Raw genomic sequence first — 17,405 nt, 5'->3', positions numbered from 1 at the left:
CCACAGGGGTCTGTTCTGGGTCCAGTGCTCTTCAATTTATTTATTAATGACCTAGTAGATGCAGTAGTGAGCAATGTTGCTATTGTTGCAGATGATACAAAATTGTGCAGAATCATCAACTCTCAGGAAGATAGTGTCATATTGCAACATGATCTGGATAGGATGGCTATATGGGCACATACATGGCAGATGAAATTCAATGTTGACAAATGTAAGGTCATGCATTTTGGACGTACTAATGGTCTAGCACCATACAAAATAAATGGGATACAGTTGGGGACATCAAACTTGGAGAAGGACTTAGTAGTACTCATTGACAACAAGTTAAATAATCGTACTCAATGGTTGAACTCGATGGACGTATGTCTTTTTTCAACCAAAATAACTATGTAACTATCAGGTGCTCTGACTGAAGTCAGACTGGATTAGTTGCATGCTTGTTTCAGGTGTTTGATTCATCCACTATTGCAGGTGAAGAGATCAGCAGGAGTGACAAGCAACTGGTATTGTTTAAAAGGAAACATCCATATCCCTCTCATTTAAGGTTCCCTTTAACAATTTTATTATGTAGAGGGTGTAGTCTTAAAAGTGGGTGAGGTTACGAGCACAATGGGGAATGCGTGTGGCAGTACAGCACGCCTTAGGACGACTACACTAGAGAGACTGGGTCGGCCAGAGGAGGATAGAAGCATCCCGAGAGGATAGCGAGGGAGCCCACTAGGCCGGAGGGAGCCCCAGGTAAGTATAAATGCTTTTATGTGAGTATACTTGAATTTCCTTGTGGTCCAGTGGGTCCCTTTAGCTCCCCAGTGGTCTAGTGGGTGGTTCCATGTAGGGGCATAACTAGAAATCACACAGAAATATAGCTTAATATGGCAACCTGGGGACCTATAGGATAATAATGGCAACTTATATCTATAGAAAACTAATAACTCCGATAAATATACAAATTCACATGCAGCATGTCAACGACATTATATTCCGTACATTCAGAAAAGGATTGCCTGTGGGTGCAAAGCAAAAAAATGTGGGTGCAAAGCAAAAAAAGACAAAAAAAAATGCCTCTTTAAAATTGACCATATTATGAGGATATATGTGGAAACCAAGGGGCTGCAGTCCCCTGCCCTATAAAGTACTGTTAAAAGTAAATAAACTCACTTATGAGACACTCTTCATTCATTTGCCAAAATCATAGAAGTCTTTATTTCTTGTACAAGGGCGTTTTCTCAGTCAGCATGAGTATGGATTGTAGCTACACAAATCCTGCTAAGCAAAGAAAAAGCAAGCTCTTCCTGTGCGCAGAGGCTTTTAAACCTAATGAATATAATAAAATATTCCTCCCTTTGGGCAGTTCTTTCTGTTAAAAGTCCAATCAGCATGTCCAGTTCCTCCTTTTAGGTGGGGTTGTTCTTCCTCTGTGTCCCTCATGAATAAATGAAAAACAGGAAAGAGAAATCTTCTGACATCAGTTTCTTGTCTCATGTCCTTCAGAATCACCCATACTTTCAGAGAACTGGTTTAAACTGGTCCTCTCAACCTGCTGGCTCTGTGCTTGGTACAGAATGACACTGAAGGGGGGTTGAAGGTTGTTCTGGCTTACTGTGAAGGAATATGGAAAAAAACTGTACACAGTAAATGGTTCAAAACATGTGCAGAATATATATATTCAGTGATATCGTGATAACTCCTCGATTAACTTAAAGTGTCATTCTAACACAATAATCTGATCTTGTGCATGTGGTCGTTATAGCCACGTAGGTTATAAAAGGTTAACATATTAATTATTAAAATTCTTTCCACATTTCCCTCCTGTTTATAATTAATACTGTGGGTTGTGGCCTCTTTTTTTTTTTTTTTTTTATGAATATAAAAAGAAATATTTACATTCACATTTCTGTGCTTATGCTTACTTAAACCTCAGGTATCTGCAAATGTGTCTCCACTACAGGGGTTAGAAATTCAAGCAAACACAGCCTTCTATTCCCCTTTGCTGCAAATGGGTATGCACTACAGCAAGTCAAGGCATAGAAGTGAAATGATCAAAAACAAGAAATCAGGCTCTGGCCGTGAGCTGGAATTATTGCCTCACACGTTGGCCTGGCCATCTCCTTCCAGCATACCATCATCATGTTTGCATTAAGGTTACATACATATCTGATGTAAGAACATGGGACAAAGGAATGAGCATTCTCATTCAGGGACTGTCTGGCATTTGCTTCAGGCACTGGTCTCCTTTTGGGCTTTCACCAGTGTCGTCATACAATCCAGTTTCCCTTTCAGTTTACACACCCACATATCCCAGTATTTATCCTTTGCAGCATCAGTGTACACGTATAGGTCTCAATTGGGCGTGAGAAAGATTTCGGGCATGTTCTCCCCACCATACAACAGACAAATTTAGTCTTCACTTCAATTAATCAGTCAATAGATTTATTATTCTAAACAAGTCACTTCTAAGGTCTGTGATGTTATTGTCAGTATCTGTCGTCTCAGGTCTTTTTAATATTATCCAAACTTCATTTGCGACTTTCTGGATGCTTATTCTGTCGTACAGGTTTATGTCTTTGGGGTCTAACTTTGTACTGCATGTCTCCCACCCAGATGGATCAGTAGTCTTCCACACATCTTTCCAGCTTAATATGGGTAGTCTGTCCCTTGCTCCCAAGTAAAAGTTGTAGTTAGTTCCGCACTTATCCACAAATATTTCAGTGGCTTTAGTCTAAACACTACATTGTCCATACCAGGTGAGATGGTTGCATTCAAGTCGATCACCCCTGTCCCATACCCGTGGTTTGTATATTTGGACGTTCTTTGTGTGATTAGTTTTCTAACTTGTCTAGTTAAAGTCTCGTCGGTAGGGAGTTGTAACCAGGTGATTCCTTCAACTATGATCACAATCAGGGCCAATGTTACCATAGCAACTATGGTTCCTTTTCCCACTGGAGTGTTAAAGTATCCTGTATCCAAGATCCCCATTCTTTTTTTTTTTTTTTTTTTTTTTTTAAACAATTACTCTGAAAATTAAACGGGCCCCCCACTCTCCCTAATCTAGCTCCTCAGTTATCCTGTTCAGGGCTTGTGCCCACTTTGAATGGTGGAAAATCTCTAATATTCCCCCCACCCGCTGTGACGTTGTCTTGACTGGAGCTCAGGCAAATGTTCCTCACACTCCAGGGCCCAGGAGCGTACACCTCCCGTCACAGGATACTGTCTATTCTGTCCCTGAACCGGGAATGGGTGCCCTTTTACAGTGAGTCAGATGGACCCAGGAATTCCTTCTTGCTTGCTTCAGAAACTTGGCAAGGGCCCTCCCACCCTGGGGAAGGACAGAGGGAGCTATAGTTGTAGACGTTAGGACTGCCAAAGCGTTGCCACGGGGGATGAGGGGAGTGGGAAATTGCACACAAGCGTATGGCCAGTGCTGCGGGAACCCGCATAACATCCATGGTCAGTAGGACGGGTGGGCTCTGGATCTTCAATTAATCTAGACCGGAAGGCCCATGTGCGCCCTCTTGCAATGGCTCAGATGTACCCATGTTGCTCTTTCCGCTATTCTGACAGCGGTTGGTGTGCTTATCAAGACTTGGTAGGGGCCCTCCCATCTTGGAGAGGACCAGCATTTCCTCTTTATCACCTTTACCCACACCCAATCTCCAGGATTCAGTTCCTGTCCCTCTTCCACCTCCCCTTTGGGTATTGGACCCGGATACCTGGCCCTCTGTCTTTGTCTGCAAGTGTACTTCAGAAAGTCAGCAAGCTCACAGTCTTCTAGGGTTTGTTCTTGTGTGTCAAAGTCGGGAAGTCTGTACTGTCTGCCAAACAATATCTCATAAGGTGACAGTCTCTTTTTCCCTGGTGTTATTCTAATGCTCAGTAGTACTGCTGGCAAACACCAGACCCAACCTCTCCCTGTTTCCTTGATGGCTTTACTGAGTTTATTCTTAATTGTCCCATTAACTCTTTCCACACTTCCTGCTGACTGAGGATGGTATGCACAATGGTTTCTGACGTCTATACACAATGAGGTAGTCAGGTGAGATATAACCTCATTTACAAAGTGACTGCCATTGTCGCTAATCATCTTCTCTGGGATCCCCCATCTTGGTATTACATCTCTAGTGAGGGCCTTGGCGACTGTTAATGCATCTGCTTTGTTGGTGGGGAACACCTCCACCCACCCAGAGAATATGTCCAGTATGACCAGGGCATATTTCTTCCCTTCAGAAGGTGTCAGCTCAATGTAGTCTAGTGCAATGGTGTGAAAAGAGTATGTACCTGATGGGGTGTGTCCTTTCACTGGCTTTAAGCCTTTAGCCGTGTTGTTCTGGGCACAAATCGTGCACTGGGCACAGAAACTCCTAAGGAAGGATTGTATACCTGGGGCATGGTATCTTTGTTCAAGGATAGCCACCATCCCTCCTGTTGACACATGTGAAACCCCGTGTGTCACAATAGCAAGCAGCCTGAACAAAACCCTTGGTATACAAGGTTTACCATCAACCATCCACAAGCCTGTGGAAGACTGAGTAGCACCTGCTTTAAGCCACTTATCTATCTCCTGTTGGGGGACCTGTTTTTGGAAACTCAACAGGTCAGTGGAATGTAAAGACTCAGGTTCTTTGGAATGCAAGTCAGTAGGGGGTGTAGCTGCGGCTAATTTAGCTGCTTTGTCTGCCAGGTTATTGCCACGAGTGACAGGGGAGTCATCATTTCTATGGGCAGCACATTTGCAAACAGCCAACTTTGAGGGTGCTTGGATAGCTTCTATTAGTTGGAGAAGCAACTCTTTGTGACGGACAGGCTTCCCTGCCGCCGTAACCATACCCCGCTGGTGCCACTGAGCTGCAAATGTATGCACGGTTGAAAAGGCATACTGGCTGTCAGTGTAGACAGTGAGAGGTTGATCTTTGTGCAGCAAACAGGCTCTAGTAAGAGCATAAAGTTCCGCAGCTTGAGCTGAAAACGTGGAAGGGAGCTTACCGGCATCCACGGTTGATTCCAGCGTCACTACTGCATAACCCACTAGGTTTTCTCCATTCTCTCCTCTGCTTGCAGAGCCGTCCACAAAGACTACTTTACTCCCCTCTAGGGGCTCACTCTGGAGGTCTGGACGGGGAAGAAAACTACGGTGGGAATTTTCAATACAGTCATGTGGAGACTGGTTGTCAGATGGCAAGGGTAGTAAAGTGGCGGGGTTCAGGGTGGTACAGCGTTGAACAGTGATGTGGGGTTGTCCAAGCAAAGTGGCTGTGCAATACAGGTGACGAGCAGGTGTTAGCAAGACCATCTTTTCCTGCAGGAGCAGGGCATGAACAGCATGTGGCACTTTCACTGTTAGTTCGTGATATAAAACAATACCTGCTGTGCTGTCCACAGCTTTGGCTGCTGCTATGACGGCTTGGACACAATGTGGCAGTGCTTTGGTGACTGAGTCTAATGGTGCTGAGTAGTAGGCCAGAGGCCTCATTTTGTCACCCCACTCCTGGCAGAGGACTGCCGTCATGCATCCTTCTCTGCAATCTGTCATGAGATGGAATGGCTTGTTGTAATCGGGATAGGCCAAGACTAAGGGGTCTTTAAGTTTGTCTTTGCATTTTTGGAAGCTTTCCATCAGCTTGTCATCCCACTGTATCTTGTCTAGCATACCCATTGGTTGTGAATGTATGGCATCATACAATGGACGTGTAATGATGGAACAGTCAACTATCCAGGCTCTGCAGTAGTTCAGGGTACCCAAAAAGGTCATCATGTCTTTCTTAGTGACAGGTGGGGGTATGGCAGTAATTGCAGTAATTCTGTCATGGTCTAGGGACTTGCCCCCCGGAGTCAGAATGTGACCAAGGTATTTAACCTCCTGTTGGCAGAACTGTAGTTTGGCTTTTGAGGCCTTGTGACCTTCTTGTGCTAGGAACTTAAGTAGGTCAAGGGACACTTTTAGACACAGGGGCTTGTCAGGGGCTGCTATCAAAAGGTCATCTACATAGGTCAGGAGAACACACCCAGGTGGGACAGGGAAGGGTTCCAGGGAGCGTGCAATTTCAGCTGAATAAATTGCTGGACTCTCGCAGAAACCTTGCGGCAACCTTGTGTACGTGTACCTTTTGTTCCGGAAGGTAAAAGCAAACCAAAATTGACTATCCTTATGCAATTTTACAGAAAAAAACGCATTAGCAAGATCTACAATCGTAAAAAACTGCACATCTGGTGGTATTGAGTTAAGCAGGGTGCTGGGGTCTGGGACCACCGGCGCCCTGGGGATGATGGCAGCATTTACAGCTTGTAGGTCCTGGACCATACGGTACGTCCCATCATTCTTGCGTACCGGGAACAAAGGAGTGTTACATGGAGAGTCTTTTTCTTCCCTGATTACCCCTTGCTCAAATAGTCCCTGTATGGTAGGGGCAATGCCCGCCTCTGCCTCCGGTTTCAAAGGATACTGTCTCTGGTAAGGTCTGTAATTTCCTTTTGGCGTAATGACCACGGGGTCTGCTGTTCTGATCAGGCCTACATCAGTTTTTGACTTGGCCCACAGCTGAGTCGGGACATCGGTTAAGATGTCCTGTTCTGTTAATAACCGTCAGGCAGAATTGGGAGGGGCCTCCTGGTACCTGGTCAACTCACCAATGAAGTCATGATCAACATCCATCCATCTTACACCCTCTGCTTCCAGTTCTTCCTTTTTCATACCTTCCCACTTAGTCACAAGCTCACCACACCGTTTCCATGCACCCCACTGAGGTTTTCTCAAAGGCACATGGGGCACCACCTCATTCAACCTGTACATTTCATCTCCCATATAGTTAAAAGGGGAGTTCTTGGTGTATCCTGGTACTGCACACGCACACACAACATTCCCTTTGCTGTCTGCATACACACGTGTCACTTTCACTTTCGCCCTCCTTCCCAGGGGATACTCTTCCTCATATTCAATGTCTGGAACACATGTGTTGAGGAAGTGGGTGGTTACATGGGGCTTGGTAGTACAGTTTCCTTTTCCAGGGAACTTCTCCAGTTGCATTTTAACCCATTGGTGTGCGGACTGATCCAACACTAATCCATACCAGATGTAACCTTCTTTGGCTATGGAGCCCCCCCTTATCACTCTAAGGGAATCCTCCCCAGGAGCTATGGTGATGCCTAGATCACCTATCAGGTCCCTGCCACACAAGTTAATCGGACAGGCTTTTGAGACAATGAACTGACATTCTACCCTTTTCTTTGTACAGGGATCTTCCACTACTATTGGGTCACTAACTGGTTCCCAGGATGCCCCACCTCCAGCGTTCCTAGCAAGGACTGATCCTTGCTGTTTCCACTTCACACCACTTTCAGCCATCAGCACAGATCTGCAAGCTCCTGTATCCACCAAAAATCTAACTTTCACACCTGCCACCAATAAGGTAATCTCAGGCTTGTAGCGATCTGCATAGTTAATCTCTACAACCTCAGTACCTTCACCCATGCTTAGTCATTGTGGACCTTGGTGTCTCTCGGGACACTGACGGACCAGATGACCCTTCTTTCCACATTCAAAGCACTCTCTGCGTTGCTTGCGACCTTCATAGTCCTTAAATCTGCGCTTTTGTGGGCGTGCGATGCGCCCACTGTCATTCACATAACAACCATTCTCATCATCACTGCAATCAATAACATATGTGGCAGCTTTCTTTCCTTTCTTTCCCTTCTCCTTAATAACACGCTCAGCATGCCGGGCATATTCCAGGAAATCAGTCAGTCTGCAAGTTCTATGATTAACCATGTGCTTTGTCACAAACTTGCCCACATCTTCTTTCAAAGCTCTGTGTACAGCAATCTTAAGTTGTTGTTCATATGGGGAATCTACTGTGCGGTCAGCAGGGGGAGCTATGCCACTATGTCTGTTGAAAACCTCCACCACCCTTGCTACTAGCTCATCCACTCCCTCTCCATCTTTTTGGGTGATGATGGAGATCTGGCCCCAATCTGGTGACGTCTTATACTTCTCCTTAGCCCTGTCAAGTACAGCATCATATCTTTGAATCAGATCAGCGCTGTCCCAGACCAGGGGTTTAGGGGGAACAGGTGGATCTTTTGTTGGATCTCCTGCATCAAAGGGGTTCCAGGTACCAGCTACCATGTGCCAGTCTGTTTGGAACTTCCCTCTAAGGACCCTCTCACATTCCAACCCGTCTAAGCCATAGCTGATACGGAGGTTTTTCATATCCCTTATGCATGTATTTATGTCTTCACGATGTGAGGGTATGCCCTGTAGAGCTTCCTTCACATCGTTATCTGTCCATGGCCTATAAACCCTCACAGCCTCACCTCCCGCAGGGTTTGGCATCTGAATCATGGGCATAGTAGTTGCCTCACAGGCAGGGGCTGTAGCCCGCAGGTGCACATATGGTGGGGGTAGTGATGGATACATTTGTGAAACGTGCACCCCTGCCTCCCCCTCTATCTTCTTTTTTGTGGCCCTTGTCAGCACTCCCCCTCTATCTGTTCCTACCTCCGAACCTCCCGTGGCCCCCCCTTCCTCCTCTTGCTTAGTTCCACTTCCCTGTGGGGCCCCATCTGCGTCATGTGGGAGGGCCGCAGCCTGGTCTAAGACTGGTACGGCTTGGCCCTGGACTGGGGGAGGGATCTGAGGGTCTTGGCGTGGAGTGCATGTTACCACTTCCAGGTCTTTGTTCTTTTTTCCTAACCAATATGTATTCACCTGTTTCTGCCTCTTGTGCGCCTCTTCTAGCCATATTTTAGCTTCTGCTAAACCAAACCGACCTTCTAGCTTCCTGTCACCTTGTGCTTCACATTTTATTTGAGAAACGAGCTTCTTGCACCCCTCAGGGTGAAGGTGTCCCAAAAAACCAAATCTACTTCTCCACAGGCTACAATATTTTACCCAGCTTTTGTTCCTTCTGCGCATGACATATTCATCATCAGTAGCCTTGATCTTTCCTGTATTTTGGCCCATTCTCTCACAACAATCGAACAATTCTTTTACTGTTTAACTCGCCCCCCCCCTTGTTTACACACCTCTTCACAATGTTCCGTGGGTCCCCTCCCGGAAAGCGTACTGCCCTTTATGCACAAAGATGTAACAATTCCTGTATTTACAGCGCAAAAATCTTACAATTCCCGCTAAGGCAGAGTGCCTGCATTAAGATAAAAAACTTTCCTGCTAAGGCACCTCGGGGGCTGCAGCAGAGACCTGACAATGCTCAGTGTAATAAACCGTTACTTGGGACTTAGGACTTAGGGAGTTAAACCTTTAAACATACTTCAAACATCATAACAACACATCAACAACTTACACTCTAATTTTGCGCAGCCCTGCGTATGAGAAGTTACAGAAATAAAAAGGTAGTACTTACAATTTAAGAAGCTTTCAGGACACCCGAGAAGTTTGTTTTAGAATCCTAAGTAGGCGATTTCACCGACCTTGGCTGAAGAGGTCTCACGGTTCGAAATAAACCGTACGTCACAAAGACGTGAGCTCCAGTTGCGTTTGGCCACCTGCTTTTTGAAGGAAACGTCGTCCCGGTGGGCTTTCACCAGCTTGTTATCAGATTCGCCAGTCGCAAACGCGCTCCTCGGACTCACGTTTCTGTGACTATAGGTTTTCCGGTTCGATGAAGACCAGATGTTAAAAGTAAATAAACTCACTTATGAGACACTCTTCATTCATTTGCCAAAATCATAGAAGTCTTTATTTCTTGTACAAGGGCGTTTTCTCAGTCAGCATGAGTATGGATTGTAGCTACACAAATCCTGCTAAGCAAAGAAAAAGCAAGCTCTTCCTGTGCGCAGAGGCTTTTAAACCTAATGAATATAATAAAATATTCCTCCCTTTGGGCAGTTCTTTCTGTTAAAAGTCCAATCAGCATGTCCAGTTCCTCCTTTTAGGTGGGGTTGTTCTTCCTCTGTGTCCCTCATGAATAAATGAAAAACAGGAAAGAGAAATCTTCTGACATCAGTTTCTTGTCTCATGTCCTTCAGAATCACCCATACTTTCAGAGAACTGGTTTAAACTGGTCCTCTCAACCTGCTGGCTCTGTGCTTGGTACAGAATGACACTGAAGGGGGGTTGAAGGTTGTTCTGGCTTACTGTGAAGGAATATGGAAAAAAACTGTACACAGTAAATGGTTCAAAACATGTGCAGAATATATATATTCAGTGATATCGTGATAACTCCTCGATTAACTTAAAGTGTCATTCTAACACAATAATCTGATCTTGTGCATGTGGTCGTTATAGCCACGTAGGTTATAAAAGGTTAACATATTAATTATTAAAATTCTTTCCACAGTACTCTGTACCAAAATTCTTTATATCAACCCATGTGGGAGGTATAGGTATCCTACATGGATGACAGTCAATGCTTTCAATAATTGTATATACTAGAGCAGGCTCTCTCAACCAGGGTTCCCTGGAACCCCAGGTTTCCTTGAGTACTCTGCAGGGGTTCCTTGGCATTTTCCCCCATCGTGTGGGGGGGGGGGGGGGGAAGTATAATACAGCACACTATAATAGGTGGTACTGTAACAAGAAGCACTAAATTGGAGCATCAGGAGATGGTATAATGAGTGGCAGTGTAATGGGGTAGTGAAATAAACAGCCCCTCATACTTTTAAAGACCATGCCTCCTGCAAAATAAATGCAGGGGTTCCTCGAGACCAAAAAATTGTTTGCAGGGGTTCCTTGAGATCCAAAAGTTACTTGCAGGGTTCCTCCATGGTAGAAAGGTTGAGAAAGGCTGTACTAGAGTCTCCTAAGCTGCCTTGAAAACCACAAGTTGTGTCCATCCAAACAAAACAATCATGTAGCTCCCAATTTACAGATCCACGGACTGAGTTGGACAGGTCCACAGTAAGGGATAAAAAACTTAATATTGAAGAGAAATCACTAGAGTCCTATTCACAAAGCCATCTGGACACGCCATTCAGTAAACCTTGGTAGGTGTAGATAAGTTGACAAATCCCTTTTGATTCCCAATCGCGGAATCATAGGTACAGTAGCGTCACACAGGCGGTTCAGATTGGCAGTAAGCAGAAGCAAAGCTTTGCATAAGCAGCAGTTAGCAGGCAGCATATAGCAAACAATTGTGTTACCCCTCCAGGCAGTCGGTCTTCCATATTAGCAGTGGCTGGATGGTAAGGGCTCTGACACAGGAGACCTGGGTTCGAATCTCAGCTCTGCCTGTTCAGTAAGCCAGCACCTATTCAGTAGGAGACCTTAGGCAAGTCTCCCTAACACTGCTACTGCCTATAGAGCGCATCCTAGTGGCTGCTGCTCTGGCGCTTTGAGTCCGCCAGGAGAAAAGCGCAATATAAATGTTTTGTCTTGTCTAGATTGTTGATCCTTCCATATGATGGATTGAATGGTATATAGGGTTTCGTCCACAGTCTCAGCTTGTCAATGGTGATGTCTGAAAATACTCTACATGTTTTGCCGACGCGGTCGGCCTCAATCAGGAGCAGACATCTGTTTGCATGATAAAGTTTGTCAGAAATGGAGAGCTGCCATTTAAGTGTTCGTTCCAATATGCGCCTGTCCCCATGCTGCCCTCTGAAGACCGCCCCTGTACCCACAAGGCCCTGTCAGCGCGCACAACCATTGGCTGTTGCGCAACGACGTGCCATGCGTGCCACTAGCCTAGCCCAGACACAAAAGCGTGTGGTCCAAATCTGAGCGCCACCCCATGCGCCCCAGACAGAACAGCAGCAAGGTGGTGGGCGGGTCAGAGGGAGGCGTAGCAGAGGATATGCAACCCACAGCAAACGTTTGGCCATCAGAATACAAAATAAGAACATCATGAATATGAATAAATATGCGTATGCACATCATTATGCTTGGCAGAAACTGATGGTGGCAGAGAGGCATTGAGAAGAGGGGAAACGCCGCACTATGTAAAGCACATCGCTGCATTGAGAATAGTACATTGCAATCCTCACACACAATGCAACATCAGCCGCCCGATCCACCCGCCACAACTTTCAAAAATGCACATCACTAGGCGAGCAGCCCAGGTCCACAAAGTAGATCCGTGGCTGGACCGTCCAGTATCATAATAATAAGGATGTAGAGATGAAGAGCCCCGAATTACATAATTAAATGTGGTGGACAAAATTGTACCACCACCAATAAAAAGGGGGGGGGGGGGTACCCGCACCACATAGGGGAGATGGGGGGACCTGATCAGAGAGTCCCCACTGATGCAACAAGGACAAAGGGAGAGATAAAATGAATATTGAATATTACTCAGGCAAAAAAGCCAGATAGTTTATACTATCATTAAGACCTTTTCCTCTTGTGGCGTCAATTAAAAATCTAGCATGATTCCAGCTGGAGTAATTTGCGATCAACATCACCTCCTCTGGGATGTCTATGAATCCTATCTAGGCCTATAAAACTCATATTTTGGGTCCCCCCCCATGGTCCATTTTTACATGACGGGAGATCAGTGATTTAAAATTGCAGCAGGCAATATCTCCAACATGATCTTTGATAAGTTCTTTTAAACTCTATCTCCTACAGACAGAAAGGCAACCGCATTACAACGACCAGCTTCTCCCACCAGGCAGAGTTATCTTAGAGCTAATCCTTAAGTATTGACAATAAATGCAGCCTCCACCGCTGTATGTTCCCCTTGTGGGGCAATGTTTTAATTGAGATTTCCTAGAGAAGTGACTAGTTTTCACCCTCTCTTTGATGGCCATGGCACATCTGTAGGTAATCTGCGGCCTTGTGGGCACAAACTCTTATACTAAAGGCATCATTGCTCAAAATGTGCCAATGGCGCTGAAGGATATGGTCAAGCTGTCCACCCTGATCATTAAACCTGGTGATCAACCAGACCGGTCAAAAGCTGTCCTCAGCCCCCTTAACATCAGTTGATTTTTTTTCCTCATTAGTTGGCTACGGTCAGAATTTTTGGCTAGTTTGCAAGCATTTTTCAACTACTAGTCCTTGTAGCCCGTCTCTCTAACATGATCACGCAACAATTTTGCTTCATTTTAAAATACTTTATCATCTCTACAATTCCGATGTATAAAAAGATATTGACCAATCGGAATACTTCTAATTACATAGGCCGGGTGTGCACTTGCGTGCCGCAAGAAGGCATTGGTGGCCGTATCTTTCATAAAAAGTTGTGTGGTTAGGTAGGCATTAGTGCCAATATTAATATGAATGTCGAGAAAAGGGATACTGGACTGGTTGTGCGAACATTATGATTTAGAATTGTAACAAATTCAAGCAGCATCTCTATGCCCCCTGTCCATAGGACAAACACCTAATCTATGTACCTGTGCCACAACAAAATGTGGCACATGTACATGGAGGGAATCACTGCCAAACAGGGCACCTTCCCAATCCCCCAGGTACAGGTTCGCGAGTGATGGAGCAAAGGTCATGGCCATTGCCGCACCCTGCACCTGGAGGTAATATACACCATCAAAAATAAATACGTTATGTAAGATGAAGGCGAGCTAGTCCAGTGCAAACTCACTGCATCCGCTCGCCTGCATCCAACTCTGACAGAAACCTTGCCACTGCCTCAATATCCCCTTGTCTTGTGGGATACTAGACTAGAGTAAAGGTATATATTTATAGTTTGCACACCTAAAATAGCCAAATATCAATTATAGTCATCAACATATATATATATATATATATATATATATATCAGGGTGCTGTGTATCTTAATCTAATAACAATATCCTATATACAATAACACGCACACCAGTCCAAGAATTTGCTATGCTACATAATAATTCATTATTATCTGGCATAGCAAATTCTTGGGCTGGTGTGTGTGTTATTGTATATAGAATACTAGAGTAAAGGGCCTCCACATCCAGAGTCGACAAGATTGTCCCATTAGGTACCTGAAGACCTTCAATGATCTCCAACAAATGCATCATGTCAAGTACATACGAAGGCAAGCGGTGCACATGAGGTTGGAGATGTTTATCAACATGCACACTGATTATTTTGGGCAATGCACCCCTTCCCGACACAATAGGTCATCTGGGGGGTCTCTGTAGACATTTTTGTACCTTTGGTAGCGCATAGAAGGCTTGAGTAATGCAGTTCTCCGCCTATTATTATTATTTATTTATTTATAAAGCGCCAACATTCTGTGGCCCAGTACAATGTAAGAAAACAAACAAGGGATACATAATGATACAATGATATACATCAAATATGAACACTGATACACAATACAGCACTGCTGATTACAATTCGATTTAACATGATGACTAAAATGTATAAATGTCTAACAGAGTGCAAGCAATTAAATTAATAACCTTCCATGACACAAAAGGGTTAGAGCCCTGCCCTTGCGAGCTTACAAACTAATGGAATGGGGTGGAAACAAGAGGTGAAGTATACAGTATATGTACAGGCAGTGCATAATTAGGTTATTTAGTGGGTGCATGGCCTAAGCTAGAGAATATGCTTGTTGGAAAAGGTGGGTTTTGAGGGAGCGTTTAAAGATTTCGAAGGTGGGAGAGTGGCGGATGTGCTGTGGAAGGGCATTCCAGAGTAGGAGTGAGGCACGTGAGAAGTCTTGTATACGTGAATGTGAGGAGGTAATTGCAGAAGAGGATAAAAGAAGCTCGTGTGCAGATCTGAGATTGCGGTATCTGGAGACTAGTGAGGAGATATACAGGGGACAGAGATTGTGGAGAGCTTTGTAGGTTAGGGTTAAGAGTTGGAACTGAATCCTCTCGTTAATTGGTAGCCAGTGAAGATGCGATGGCCTACAATAATGCCGTGATTTGTGGTGACACAATACCTTTTGTCTCCGCCTGTTCTGTATCAAACAGTTTCCGTTGGTTCATGATGACTCTGGATGGGGAGACCCTCTGATAGCACTTGCGATGGCTCAGAATCCTCTGACACATATAGACATACTGCTCCACACTCATTACTACCACATTCCGCTCCCCCTTGTCCTAGGGCTTTAAGACCAATCGGTCGTTGAATCGAAGTTTGTCTAAGGCTGCCACTTCCTCGTTTGAGAGGTTAGTATGAGGTCTTTTTTTTCAATCCAAACCTTCCATATATCCTCCTCAACCAAATAAATAAATTATGCCCACTCGGACAAAGGGACGATGGGGTAAATGAGGTGGAGCGTTTCTTAAACTGCTTGTTAATCAAAACGCTGGTACCTCCACTGTCTAAAGATTAATCAAACCAGTTATTTTCATCACTCAGTTTAATCAAGTCCATTAGAGCCCTATAATCTTGATTGGTCCAGTCTGAGATGACTCCCCCTAAAGGGGTAGCATCCTTCTTCCTATGCAATGTTCTCAGAGTGAAGTTGCGCCCAAAGAGGTGGAGGTCCTTTATAAATTCAAATCTGTCCAGGGTAATGTTTGGGCAAAATCCCAAACCCTTGACAATGGACTAAACCATTTGATAGCCTCTCATTTGAAATATTAATAATTTGCATAGCATCCTTTTAATTATCTCCATTGTCTTGTATGGGAGACATGGATGGCCCTCCATCTTTCCTGGGTCACAGCCTAATCTGAGTCCAGTTGTCTGTCCCCTGAAAAAGAAGAGGAGGAGGAAGCAGCGGACCCGTGTAAACTAGACGATGCCGAGGCACCCGGTATGTCTGTTCCCTCCACTCCCCCTCCCCCACTCTGTGTCCAGTGCCACATTCTGCAAATGTGGTTGCTTTTATGTCGGTAAGAGATACAGGCTCTTATGCAATTAACTTTTACACCTGGGTTATATCCAAGGAGCTAATTTTCATCTTCTCTTTAATCTAAATTTTTAGCATTTTACAATTGAAAAAGTACCCACAAGTTGGTGAAAAAGTACTATCAAAATTATTTTGAGTATTTTCTTGCTTGCAGTTGGTTTAAAAGGCATTTTATGACAAGTTGTGAAAATATCACCTAGGAGGAAACTCAGGAGAAAAATGAATTGCATATGGGCCCCAGAGCTTTAAAAAAAAATGTATCAAAGATCATGTTGGAGATATTGCCTGCTACAATTTTAAATCGCCAATCTCCCGTCATGTAAATCTGGCCCATAGGAGGGACCCAGAATTTGTGAGTTTTATAGGCCTTAATAGCATTCATAGACATCCCAGAGGAGGTGATGTCAATCGCAAATTACTCCAGCTGGAATCATGCTGGATTTTTAATTTAGACGCCACAAGAGGAAAAGGTCTTAATGATAGTATAAACTATCAGGCTTTTTTTGCCTGAGTAATAATCAATATTTTTTTCAGCAAGAAAAGTAATCCAGCATAAACCGCACCACTCAGGAGATATTAATAAGGGTAAGTATCAAAATACAGCTATATTAGGAAACATAATTTGCACTTTTTTGATAATTCATTAAACCACAATTAAAAAGAAACCTATAAAACTCTCTGCCTGCAATCCATAACATACACGATGCAATGGTCTGTTTACATGCATAATATACAGGGGTTGGACAAAATAATAGAAACGCCTTGAAAATCAACAAAATATATTTTAATATGGTGTAGGTCCACCTTTTGCGGCAATTGCAGCCTCAGTTCTCTGAGGTATTGATTCATACAAATTGTGAATTGTTTCCAAGGGAATTTTAGCCCATTCTTCAGTTAAAACACCCTCCAGTTCTTTTAGAGACGATGGCGGCGGAAATCGACTTCTTACTTGAATCTCTAATAACGACCATAAATGCTCAATAATGTTGAGGTCTGGGGATTGTGGTGGCCAGATGAGATGCTCAACTTAATTATAATGTTCCTTGTGCCATTCTATAACAATTCTAGCTGTATGGATTGGGGCATTATCATCTTCAAAGATGGCATTCCCCTCCAGAAACAGTTTTTGAACCATAGGATGAACTTGGTCGCCCAAAATTCCTAAATAGTCTCGACTGGTAATTCTTCCATGAAGGGAAATCATTGGCCCAGCGGATTTCCAAGAAATAGCACCTGTGATATTCTGGGGGTTTTTAACTCAATGGTAGAGTAGGTCAGCAGCATCAAGGGTCATAACACACCAGCCAGTGAGACTTTTTAGGGTAAAAATAAACAATCCAGCTTTATTGTCAGTCAAACAGTGTTCATAAACAGCCACAAAATAAACCACTCTGGATATTCAGTAAACACACTGTAGGCACAGCACAAAATATACAGCCTTCTCCAGCTACACTGGCTTTTCAGTGACACCCTGCCATGGGCCTAATGGCAGTCCTGGTGCCACTCACCTTTTCCAGGCTTCTCCTGGTTTTTCCAGTACTGGAGTCCAACTCCCCTCCAGCACTTCCGCATCAGCAGCTGCCCTGCTGCTACAGGCCTGGCAGCCCTCTTGGCTACACAGCCTTTCCAGAGCCTGCTTGCTCCACATACAGCCCACTGAATCCTGACTGATGCAGGTACTTATGCATATTCACACAGGTGAAT

At 44.4% G+C, this 17,405-nt stretch overlaps 1 long non-coding RNA gene across 1 annotated transcript; it reads right to left on the bottom strand.

The window, feature by feature from the left end:
* Positions 1-1,175: 1,175 nt before the first annotated feature.
* LOC137548114 (uncharacterized) lies at positions 1,176-10,250 on the bottom strand. The gene is made up of 2 exons (XR_011026671.1): positions 9,354-10,250; positions 1,176-1,599 (listed from the first exon to the last, which is right to left on the bottom strand). It is a non-coding gene; the product is annotated as an uncharacterized lncRNA (long non-coding RNA).
* Between the last annotated feature and the right edge of the window lie 7,155 nt (positions 10,251-17,405).

This window comes from Hyperolius riggenbachi, chromosome 1 (genome assembly GCF_040937935.1).
Source record: "Hyperolius riggenbachi isolate aHypRig1 chromosome 1, aHypRig1.pri, whole genome shotgun sequence".
In the NCBI taxonomy this organism is placed as follows: Eukaryota; Metazoa; Chordata; class Amphibia; order Anura; family Hyperoliidae; genus Hyperolius; species Hyperolius riggenbachi.
This window is presented reverse-complemented; position numbering and strand designations above follow the sequence as displayed.